At 41.0% G+C, this 9,640-nt stretch overlaps 25 non-coding genes across 25 annotated transcripts; all 25 read left to right on the forward strand.

Moving 5' to 3' along the window:
• The first annotated feature begins 385 nt into the window (after positions 1-385).
• On the forward strand, positions 386-457 carry Trnaw-cca (transfer RNA tryptophan (anticodon CCA)). Its single transcript has one exon. It is a non-coding gene; the product is annotated as a tRNA-Trp (tRNA).
• Positions 458-657: 200 nt separating this feature from the next.
• Trnap-ugg (transfer RNA proline (anticodon UGG)) lies at positions 658-729 on the forward strand. The gene has a single exon. It is a non-coding gene; the product is annotated as a tRNA-Pro (tRNA).
• Positions 730-1,145: 416 nt separating this feature from the next.
• On the forward strand, positions 1,146-1,217 carry Trnaw-cca (transfer RNA tryptophan (anticodon CCA)). The gene has a single exon. It is a non-coding gene; the product is annotated as a tRNA-Trp (tRNA).
• Positions 1,218-1,417: 200 nt separating this feature from the next.
• Positions 1,418-1,489, forward strand: Trnap-ugg (transfer RNA proline (anticodon UGG)). The gene has a single exon. It is a non-coding gene; the product is annotated as a tRNA-Pro (tRNA).
• A 417-nt stretch (positions 1,490-1,906) lies between these two features.
• Positions 1,907-1,978, forward strand: Trnaw-cca (transfer RNA tryptophan (anticodon CCA)). The gene has a single exon. It is a non-coding gene; the product is annotated as a tRNA-Trp (tRNA).
• A 200-nt stretch (positions 1,979-2,178) lies between these two features.
• Positions 2,179-2,250, forward strand: Trnap-ugg (transfer RNA proline (anticodon UGG)). Its single transcript has one exon. It is a non-coding gene; the product is annotated as a tRNA-Pro (tRNA).
• Positions 2,251-2,667: 417 nt separating this feature from the next.
• Trnaw-cca (transfer RNA tryptophan (anticodon CCA)) lies at positions 2,668-2,739 on the forward strand. The gene has a single exon. It is a non-coding gene; the product is annotated as a tRNA-Trp (tRNA).
• Positions 2,740-2,938: 199 nt separating this feature from the next.
• Trnap-ugg (transfer RNA proline (anticodon UGG)) lies at positions 2,939-3,010 on the forward strand. Its single transcript has one exon. It is a non-coding gene; the product is annotated as a tRNA-Pro (tRNA).
• A 415-nt stretch (positions 3,011-3,425) lies between these two features.
• Trnaw-cca (transfer RNA tryptophan (anticodon CCA)) lies at positions 3,426-3,497 on the forward strand. Its single transcript has one exon. It is a non-coding gene; the product is annotated as a tRNA-Trp (tRNA).
• Positions 3,498-3,697: 200 nt separating this feature from the next.
• Positions 3,698-3,769, forward strand: Trnap-ugg (transfer RNA proline (anticodon UGG)). The gene has a single exon. It is a non-coding gene; the product is annotated as a tRNA-Pro (tRNA).
• A 416-nt stretch (positions 3,770-4,185) lies between these two features.
• Trnaw-cca (transfer RNA tryptophan (anticodon CCA)) lies at positions 4,186-4,257 on the forward strand. Its single transcript has one exon. It is a non-coding gene; the product is annotated as a tRNA-Trp (tRNA).
• Positions 4,258-4,457: 200 nt separating this feature from the next.
• Positions 4,458-4,529, forward strand: Trnap-ugg (transfer RNA proline (anticodon UGG)). The gene has a single exon. It is a non-coding gene; the product is annotated as a tRNA-Pro (tRNA).
• A 415-nt stretch (positions 4,530-4,944) lies between these two features.
• Trnaw-cca (transfer RNA tryptophan (anticodon CCA)) lies at positions 4,945-5,017 on the forward strand. Its single transcript has one exon. It is a non-coding gene; the product is annotated as a tRNA-Trp (tRNA).
• A 200-nt stretch (positions 5,018-5,217) lies between these two features.
• On the forward strand, positions 5,218-5,289 carry Trnap-ugg (transfer RNA proline (anticodon UGG)). The gene has a single exon. It is a non-coding gene; the product is annotated as a tRNA-Pro (tRNA).
• Positions 5,290-5,705: 416 nt separating this feature from the next.
• Positions 5,706-5,777, forward strand: Trnaw-cca (transfer RNA tryptophan (anticodon CCA)). The gene has a single exon. It is a non-coding gene; the product is annotated as a tRNA-Trp (tRNA).
• A 200-nt stretch (positions 5,778-5,977) lies between these two features.
• On the forward strand, positions 5,978-6,049 carry Trnap-ugg (transfer RNA proline (anticodon UGG)). Its single transcript has one exon. It is a non-coding gene; the product is annotated as a tRNA-Pro (tRNA).
• Positions 6,050-6,465: 416 nt separating this feature from the next.
• Positions 6,466-6,537, forward strand: Trnaw-cca (transfer RNA tryptophan (anticodon CCA)). Its single transcript has one exon. It is a non-coding gene; the product is annotated as a tRNA-Trp (tRNA).
• A 200-nt stretch (positions 6,538-6,737) lies between these two features.
• On the forward strand, positions 6,738-6,809 carry Trnap-ugg (transfer RNA proline (anticodon UGG)). Its single transcript has one exon. It is a non-coding gene; the product is annotated as a tRNA-Pro (tRNA).
• Positions 6,810-7,224: 415 nt separating this feature from the next.
• Trnaw-cca (transfer RNA tryptophan (anticodon CCA)) lies at positions 7,225-7,297 on the forward strand. Its single transcript has one exon. It is a non-coding gene; the product is annotated as a tRNA-Trp (tRNA).
• A 200-nt stretch (positions 7,298-7,497) lies between these two features.
• On the forward strand, positions 7,498-7,569 carry Trnap-ugg (transfer RNA proline (anticodon UGG)). The gene has a single exon. It is a non-coding gene; the product is annotated as a tRNA-Pro (tRNA).
• A 417-nt stretch (positions 7,570-7,986) lies between these two features.
• On the forward strand, positions 7,987-8,058 carry Trnaw-cca (transfer RNA tryptophan (anticodon CCA)). Its single transcript has one exon. It is a non-coding gene; the product is annotated as a tRNA-Trp (tRNA).
• A 199-nt stretch (positions 8,059-8,257) lies between these two features.
• Positions 8,258-8,329, forward strand: Trnap-ugg (transfer RNA proline (anticodon UGG)). Its single transcript has one exon. It is a non-coding gene; the product is annotated as a tRNA-Pro (tRNA).
• A 417-nt stretch (positions 8,330-8,746) lies between these two features.
• Positions 8,747-8,818, forward strand: Trnaw-cca (transfer RNA tryptophan (anticodon CCA)). Its single transcript has one exon. It is a non-coding gene; the product is annotated as a tRNA-Trp (tRNA).
• Positions 8,819-9,018: 200 nt separating this feature from the next.
• On the forward strand, positions 9,019-9,090 carry Trnap-ugg (transfer RNA proline (anticodon UGG)). Its single transcript has one exon. It is a non-coding gene; the product is annotated as a tRNA-Pro (tRNA).
• Positions 9,091-9,507: 417 nt separating this feature from the next.
• Trnaw-cca (transfer RNA tryptophan (anticodon CCA)) lies at positions 9,508-9,584 on the forward strand. Its single transcript has one exon. It is a non-coding gene; the product is annotated as a tRNA-Trp (tRNA).
• Positions 9,585-9,640: the final 56 nt, after the last annotated feature.

The following is a 9,640-nucleotide window of genomic DNA, read 5'->3' on the forward strand; positions in this document are numbered from 1 at the left end:
GGACTGTCTTCTCGTCTCTATGGATATAATAAAATGCACGGGACATAGAGGCTCAATGGTCTAGTGGCATGATTCTTGCTTTAGGTTCAAATCCCGGTTGAGCCCATTGTTGGAGTGTAACTAATGTTGTCAGTGCAATTTCCGCTTGTTTCATTTTTTACAAAGACACTCGAAATAGCTCATCCTTAATGCTCTTTACTGCAGAGAACAAACCAAACTCGACTGAATCGCAAGTCTTGCCCTGAAGTTAAGAGTACTTCTTTTTTTTAGGTGATTTCACATGCGCCTAACATCCCTAACGAGCCTTTTGGATTCGGGTCAGGTACACATGTAGTAATAACTTAAACTACTCTTGGTCCCAGTCTTACGCAGTTGTATAGCTACGGACTCTGTGGCGCAATGGTAGCGCGTCTGACTCCAGATCAGAAGGTTGCGTGTTCAATTCAAGTCAGAGTCAGAAAAAACAGTATTAAAACATGGTTACAAAATAATAGTTCTTGAGTTAAGTAATTGTAAGAAGAAAATCTTGCTTCAGGTTGTGACTTCATTATTGCGTACTGAGGCTTTTTTTTATATCCTTAGAGACAACGAAGACAGTCCCTATTTTTCCAAATCCATTCTTAATAGAACATTGTGACATGTTGCATGTGACATGGAGGCTCAATGGTCTAGTGGCATGATTCTCGCTTTGGGTGCGAGAGGTCCCGGGTTCAAATCCCGGTTGAGCCCATTATTAAAGTGTAACTAATGTTAAAGATAGGGACTGTCTTCTTCGTCTCTATGGATATAATAAAATGCACGGGACATAGAGGCTCAATGGTCTAGTGGCATGATTCTTGCTTTAGGTTCAAATCCCGGTTGAGCCCATTGTTGGAGTGCAACTAATGTTGTCAGTGCAATTTCCGCTTGTTTCATTTTTTACAAAGACACTCGAAATAGCACATCCTTAATGCTATTTACTGCAGAAAACAAACCAAACTCGACTGAATCGCAAGTCTTGCCCTGTAGTTAAGAGTACTTCCTTATTGTAGGTGTTATCACATGCGCCTAACATCCCTAACGTGCATTTTGGATTCGGGTCAGGCACACATGTAGTAATAACTTAACTAATCTGGGTCCCAGTCTTACGCAGTTGTATAGCTACGGACTCTGTGGCGCAATGGTAGCGCGTCTGACTCCAGATCAAAAGGTTGCGTGTTCAATTCACGTCAGAGTCAGAAAAAACAGTATTAAAACATGGTTACAAAATAATGGTTCTTGAGTGAAGTAATTGTAAGAAGAAAATCTTGCTCCAGGTTGTGACTTCATTATTGCGTACTGAGGCTGTTTTTTATATCCTTAGAGACAACGAAGACAGTCCCTATTTTTCCAAAGCCATTCTTAATAGAACATTGTGACATGTTGCATGTCACATGAAGGCTCAATGGTCTAGTGGCATGATTCTCGCTTTGGGTGCGAGAGGTCCCGTGTTCAAATCCCGGTTGAGCCCATTATTAAAGTGTAACTAATGTTAAAGATAGGGACTGTCTTCTTCGTCTCTATGGATATAATAAAATGCACAGGACATAGAGGCTCAATGGTCTAGTGGCATGATTCTTGCTTCAGGTTCAAATCCCGGTTGAGCCCATTGTTGGAGTGTAACTAATGTTGTCAGTGCAATTTCCGCTTGTTTCATTTTTTAGAAAGACACTCGAAATAGCACATCCTTAATGCTATTTACTGCAGAGAACAAACCAAAGTAGACTGAATCGCAAGTCTTCCCCTGAAGTTAAGAGTACTTCCTTATTGTAGATGTTATCACATGCGCCTAACATCCCTTACGTGCATTTTGGATTCGGGTCAGGCACACATGTAGTAATAACTTAAACTACTCTGGGTCCCAGTCTTACGCAGTTGTATAGCTCCGGACTCTGTGGCGCAATGGTAGCGCGTCTGACTCCAGATCAGAAGGTTGCGTGTTCAATTCACGTCAGAGTCAGAAAAAACAGTATTAAAACAAGGTTACAAAATAATAGTTCTTGAGTTAAGTAATTGTAAGAAGAAAATCTTGCTCCAGGTTGTGACTTCATTATTGCGTACTGAGGCTGTTTTTTATATCCTTAGACACAACGAAGACAGTCCCTATTTTTCCAAAGCCATTCTTAATAGAACATTGTGACATGTTGCATGTGACATGAAGGCTCAATGGTCTAGTGGCATGATTCTCGCTTTGGGTGCGTGAGGTCCCGGGTTCAAATCCCGGTTGAGCCCATTATTAAAGTGTAACTAATGTTAAAGATAGGGACTGTCTTCTTCGTCTCTATGGATATAATAAAATGCACGGGACATAGAGGCTCAATGGTCTAGTGGCATGATTCTTGCTTTAGGTTCAAATCCCGGTTGAGCCCATTGTTGGAGTGCAACTAATGTTGTCAGTGCAATTTCCGCTTGTTTCATTTTTTACAAAGACACTCGAAATAGCACATCCTTAATGCTATTTACTGCAGAGAACAAACCAAACTAGACTGAATCGCAAGTCTTGCCCTGAAGTTAAGAGTACTTCCTTATTGTAGGTGTTATCACATGCGCCTAACATCCCTAACGTGCCTTTTGGATTCGGGTCAGGTACACATGTAGTAATAACTTAAACTACTCTGGGTCCCAGTCTTACGCAGTTGTATAGCTACGGACTCTGTGGCGCAATGGTAGCGCGTCTGACTCCAGATCAGAAGGTTGCGTGTTCAATTCACGTCAGAGTCAGAAAAAACAGTATTAAAACATGGTTACAAAATAATGGTTCTTGAGTGAAGTAATTGTAAGAAGAAAATCTTGCTCCAGGTTGTGACTTCATTATTGCGTACTGAGGCTTTTTTTATATCCTTAGAGACAACGAAGACAGTCCCTATTTTTCCAAAGCCATTCTTAATAGAATATTGTGACATGTTGCATGTGACATGGAGGCTCAATGGTCTAGTGGCATGATTCTCGCTTTGGGTGCGAGAGGTCCCGGGTTCAAATCCCGGTTGAGCCCATTATTAAAGTGTAACTAATGTTAAAGATAGGGACTGTCTTCTCGTTTCTATGGATATAATAAAATGCACGGGACATAGAGGCTCAATGGTCTAGTGGCATGATTCTTGCTTTAGGTTCAAATCCCGGTTGAGCCCATTGTTGGAGTGCAACTAATGTTGTCAGTGCAATTTCCGCTTGTTTCATTTTTTACAGAGACACTCGAAATAGCACATCCTTAATGCTATTTACTGCAGAAAACAAACCAAACTCGACTGAATCGCAAGTCTTGCCCTGAAGTTAAGAGTACTTCCTTATTGTAGGTGTTATCACATGCGCCTAACATCCCTAACGTGCATTTTGGATTCGGGTCAGGCACACATGTAGTAATAACTTAACTAATCTGGGTCCCAGTCTTACGCAGTTGTATAGCTACGGACTCTGTGGCGCAATGGTAGCGCGTCTGACTCCAGATCAAAAGGTTGCGTGTTCAATTCACGTCAGAGTCAGAAAAAACAGTATTAAAACATGGTTACAAAATAATGGTTCTTGAGTGAAGTAATTGTAAGAAGAAAATCTTGCTCCAGGTTGTGACTTCATTATTGCGTACTGAGGCTGTTTTTTATATCCTTAGACACAACGAAGACAGTCCCTATTTTTCCAAAGCCATTCTTAATAGAACATTGTGACATGTTGCATGTGACATGAAGGCTCAATGGTCTAGTGGCATGATTCTCGCTTTGGGTGCGAGAGGTCCCGGGTTCAAATCCCGGTTGAGCCCATTATTAAAGTGTAACTAATGTTAAAGATAGGGACTGTCTTCTTCGTCTCTATGGATATAATAAAATGCACGGGACATAGAGGCTCAATGGTCTAGTGGCATGATTCTTGCTTCAGGTTCAAATCCCGGTTGAGCCCATTGTTGGAGTGTAACTAATGTTGTCAGTGCAATTTCCGCTTGTTTCATTTTTTAGAAAGACACTCGAAATAGCACATCCTTAATGCTATTTACTGCAGAGAACAAACCAAAGTAGACTGAATCGCAAGTCTTCCCCTGAAGTTAAGAGTACTTCCTTATTGTAGATGTTATCACATGCGCCTAACATCCCTTACGTGCATTTTGGATTCGGTTCAGGCACACATGTAGTAATAACTTAACTACTCTGGGTCCCAGTCTTACGCAGTTGTATAGCTACGGACTCTGTGGCGCAATGGTAGCGCGTCTGACTCCAGATCAAAAGGTTGCGTGTTCAATTCAAGTCAGAGTCAGAAGAAACAGTACTAAAACATGCTTACAAAATAATAGTTCTTGAGTGAAGTAATTGTAAGAAGAAAATCTTGCTTCAGGTTGTGACTTCATTATTGCGTACTGAGGCTTTTTTTTATATCCTTAGAGACAACGAAGACAGTCCCTATTTTTCCAAATCCATTCTTAATAGAACATTGTGACATGTTGCATGTGACATGGAGGCTCAATGGTCTAGTGGCATGATTCTCGCTTTGGGTGCGAGAGGTCCCGGGTTCAAATCCCGGTTGAGCCCATTATTAAAGTGTAACTAATGTTAAAGATAGGGACTGTCTTCTTCGTCTCTATGGATATAATAAAAGGCACGGGACATAGAGGCTCAATGGTCTAGTGGCATGATTCTTGCTTTAGGTTCAAATCCCGGTTGAGCCCATTGTTGGAGTGTAACTAATGTTGTCAGTGCAATTTCCGCTTGTTTCATTTTTACAAAAACACTCGAAATAGCTCATCCTTAATGCTCTTTACTGCAGAGAACAAACCAAACTCGACTGAATCGCAAGTCTTGCCCTGAAGTTAAGAGTACTTCTTTATTTTAGGTGATTTCACATGCGCCTAACATCCCTAACGTGCCTTTTGGATTCGGGTCAGGTACACATGTAGTAATAACTTAAACTACTCTGGGTCCCAGTCTTACGCAGTTGTATAGCTACGGACTCTGTGGCGCAATGGTAGCGCGTCTGACTCCAGATCAGAAGTTTGCGTGTTCAATTCAAGTCAGAGCCAGAAAAAACAGTATTAAAACATGGTTACAAAATAATAGTTCTTGAGTTAAGTAATTGTAAGAAGAAAATCTTGCTTCAGGTTGTGACTTCATTATTGCGTACTGAGGCTTTTTTTTATATCCTTAGAGACAACGAAGACAGTCCCTATTTTTCCAAATCCATTCTTAATAGAACATTGTGACATGTTGCATGTGACATGGAGGCTCAATGGTCTAGTGGCATGATTCTCGCTTTGGGTGCGAGAGGTCCCGGGTTCAAATCCCGGTTGAGCCCATTATTAAAGTGTAACTAATGTTAAAGATAGGGACTGTCTTCTTCGTCTCTATGGATATAATAAAATGCACGGGACATAGAGGCTCAATGGTCTAGTGGCATGATTCTTGCTTTAGGTTCAAATCCCGGTTGAGCCCATTGTTGGAGTGTAACTAATGTTGTCAGTGCAATTTCCGCTTGTTTCATTTTTTACAAAGACACTCGAAATAGCTCATCCTTAATGCTCTTTACTGCAGAGAACAAACCAAACTCGTCTGAATCGCAAGTCTTGCCCTGAAGTTAAGAGTACTTCCTTATTTTAGGTGTTATCACATGCGCCTAACATCCCTAACGTGCCTTTTGGATTCGGGTCAGGTACACATGTAGTAATAACTTAACTAATCTGGGTCCCAGTCTTACGCAGTTGTATAGCTACGGACTCTGTGGCGCAATGGTAGCGCGTCTGACTCCAGATCAAAAGGTTGCGTGTTCAATTCACGTCAGAGTCAGAAAAAACAGTATTAAAACATGGTTACAAAATAATGGTTCTTGAGTGAAGTAATTGTAAGAAGAAAATCTTGCTCCAGGTTGTGACTTCATTATTGCGTACTGAGGCTGTTTTTTATATCCTTAGACACAACGAAGACAGTCCCTATTTTTCCAAAGCCATTCTTAATAGAACATTGTGACATGTTGCATGTGACATGAAGGCTCAATGGTCTAGTGGCATGATTCTCGCTTTGGGTGCGAGAGGTCCCGGGTTCAAATCCCGGTTGAGCCCATTATTAAAGTGTAACTAATGTTAAAGATAGGGACTGTCTTCTTCGTCTCTATGGATATAATAAAATGCACGGGACATAGAGGCTCAATGGTCTAGTGGCATGATTCTTGCTTCAGGTTCAAATCCCGGTTGAGCCCATTGTTGGAGTGTAACTAATGTTGTCAGTGCAATTTCCGCTTGTTTCATTTTTTAGAAAGACACTCGAAATAGCACATCCTTAATGCTATTTACTGCAGAGAACAAACCAAAGTAGACTGAATCGCAAGTCTTCCCCTGAAGTTAAGAGTACTTCCTTATTGTAGATGTTATCACATGCGCCTAACATCCCTTACGTGCATTTTGGATTCGGTTCAGGCACACATGTAGTAATAACTTAACTACTCTGGGTCCCAGTCTTACGCAGTTGTATAGCTACGGACTCTGTGGCGCAATGGTAGCGCGTCTGACTCCAGATCAAAAGGTTGCGTGTTCAATTCAAGTCAGAGTCAGAAGAAACAGTACTAAAACATGCTTACAAAATAATAGTTCTTGAGTGAAGTAATTGTAAGAAGAAAATCTTGCTTCAGGTTGTGACTTCATTATTGCGTACTGAGGCTTTTTTTTATATCCTTAGAGACAACGAAGACAGTCCCTATTTTTCCAAATCCATTCTTAATAGAACATTGTGACATGTTGCATGTGACATGGAGGCTCAATGGTCTAGTGGCATGATTCTCGCTTTGGGTGCGAGAGGTCCCGGGTTCAAATCCCGGTTGAGCCCATTATTAAAGTGTAACTAATGTTAAAGATAGGGACTGTCTTCTTCGTCTCTATGGATATAATAAAAGGCACGGGACATAGAGGCTCAATGGTCTAGTGGCATGATTCTTGCTTTAGGTTCAAATCCCGGTTGAGCCCATTGTTGGAGTGTAACTAATGTTGTCAGTGCAATTTCCGCTTGTTTCATTTTTACAAAAACACTCGAAATAGCTCATCCTTAATGCTCTTTACTGCAGAGAACAAACCAAACTCGACTGAATCGCAAGTCTTGCCCTGAAGTTAAGAGTACTTCTTTATTTTAGGTGATTTCACATGCGCCTAACATCCCTAACGTGCCTTTTGGATTCGGGTCAGGTACACATGTAGTAATAACTTAAACTACTCTGGGTCCCAGTCTTACGCAGTTGTATAGCTACGGACTCTGTGGCGCAATGGTAGCGCGTCTGACTCCAGATCAGAAGTTTGCGTGTTCAATTCAAGTCAGAGCCAGAAAAAACAGTATTAAAACATGGTTACAAAATAATAGTTCTTGAGTTAAGTAATTGTAAGAAGAAAATCTTGCTTCAGGTTGTGACTTCATTATTGCGTACTGAGGCTTTTTTTTATATCCTTAGAGACAACGAAGACAGTCCCTATTTTTCCAAATCCATTCTTAATAGAACATTGTGACATGTTGCATGTGACATGGAGGCTCAATGGTCTAGTGGCATGATTCTCGCTTTGGGTGCGAGAGGTCCCGGGTTCAAATCCCGGTTGAGCCCATTATTAAAGTGTAACTAATGTTAAAGATAGGGACTGTCTTCTTCGTCTCTATGGATATAATAAAATGCACGGGACATAGAGGCTCAATGGTCTAGTGGCATGATTCTTGCTTTAGGTTCAAATCCCGGTTGAGCCCATTGTTGGAGTGTAACTAATGTTGTCAGTGCAATTTCCGCTTGTTTCATTTTTTAGAAAGACACTCGAAATAGCACATCCTTAATGCTATTTACTGCAGAGAACAAACCAAACTAGACTGAATCGCAAGTCTTCCCCTGAAGTTAAGAGTACTTCCTTATTGTAGATGTTATCACATGCGCCTAACATCCCTTACGTGCATTTTGGATTCGGGTCAGGCACACATGTAGTAATAACTTAAACTACTCTGGGTCCCAGTCTTACGCAGTTGTATAGCTACGGACTCTGTGGCGCAATCGTAGCGCGTCTGACTCCAGATCAGAAGGTTGCGTGTTCAATTCACGTCAGAGTCAGAAAAAACAGTATTAAAACAAGGTTACAAAATAATAGTTCTTGAGTTAAGTAATTGTAAGAAGAAAATCTTGCTTCAGGTTGTGACTTCATTATTGCGATTGAGGCTTTTTTTTATATCCTTAGAGACAACGAAGACAGTCCCTATTTTTCCAAATCCATTCTTAATAGAACATTGTGATATGTTGCATATGACATGGAGGCTCAATGGTCTAGTGGCATGATTCTCGCTTTGGGTGCGTGAGGTCCCGGGTTCAAATCCCGGTTGAGCCCATTATTAAAGTGTAACTAATGTTAAAGATAGGGACTGTCTTCTTCGTCTCTATGGATATAATAAAATGCACGGGACATAGAGGCTCAATGGTCTAGTGGCATGATTCTTGCTTTAGGTTCAAATCCCAGTGGAGCCCATTGTTGGAGTGTAACTAATGTTGTCAGTGCAATTTCCGCTTGTTTCATTTTTTAGAAAGACACTCGAAATAGCACATCCTTAATGCTATTTACTGCAGAGAACAAACCAAACTAGACTGAATCGCAAGTCTTGCCCTGAAGTTAAGAGTACTTCCTTATTGTAGGTGTTATCACATGCGCCTAACATCCCTAACGTGCCTTTTGGATTCGGGTCAGGTACACATGTAGTAATAACTTAAACTACTCTGGGTCCCAGTCTTACGCAGTTGTATAGCTACAGACTCTGTGGCGCAATGGTAGCGCGTCTGACTCCAGATCAGAAGGTTGCGTGTTCAATTCACGTCAGAGTCAGAAAAAACAGTATTAAAACATGGTTACAAAATAATGGTTCTTGAGTGAAGTAATTGTAAGAAGAAAATCTTGCTCCAGGTTGTGACTTCATTATTGCGTACTGAGGCTTTTTTTTATATCCTTAGAGACAACGAAGACAGTCCCTATTTTTCCAAAGCCATTCTTAATAGAACATTGTGACATGTTGCATGTGACATGGAGGCTCAATGGTCTAGTGGCATGATTCTCGCTTTGGGTGCGAGAGGTCCCGGGTTCAAATCCCGGTTGAGCCCAATATTAAAGTGTAACTAATGTTAAAGATAGGGACTGTCTTCTTCGTCTCTATGGATATAATAAAATGCACGGGACATAGAGGCTCAATGGTCTAGTGGCATGATTCTTGCTTTAGGTTCAAATCCCGGTTGAGCCCATTGTTGGAGTGTAACTAATGTTGTCAGTGCAATTTCCGCTTGTTTCATTTTTTACAAAGACACTCGAAATAGCTCATCCTTAATGCTCTTTACTGCAGAGAACAAACCAAACTCGTCTGAATCGCAAGTCTTGCCCTGAAGTTAAGAGTACTTCCTTATTTTAGGTGTTATCACATGCGCCTAACATCCCTAACGTGCCTTTTGGATTCGGGTCAGGTACACATGTAGTAATAACTTAAACTACTCTGGGTCCCAGTCTTACGCAGTTGTATAGCTACGGACTCTGTGGCGCAATAACTCTGTAGCGCGTCTGACTCCAGATCAGAAGGTTGCGTGTTCAATTCACGTCAGAGTCAGAAAAAACAGTATTAAAACATGGTTACAAAATAATAGTTCTTGAGTTAAGTAATTG

This window comes from Hydractinia symbiolongicarpus, chromosome 1 (assembly GCF_029227915.1).
Source record: "Hydractinia symbiolongicarpus strain clone_291-10 chromosome 1, HSymV2.1, whole genome shotgun sequence".
NCBI lineage: Eukaryota > Metazoa > Cnidaria > Hydrozoa > Anthoathecata > Hydractiniidae > Hydractinia > Hydractinia symbiolongicarpus.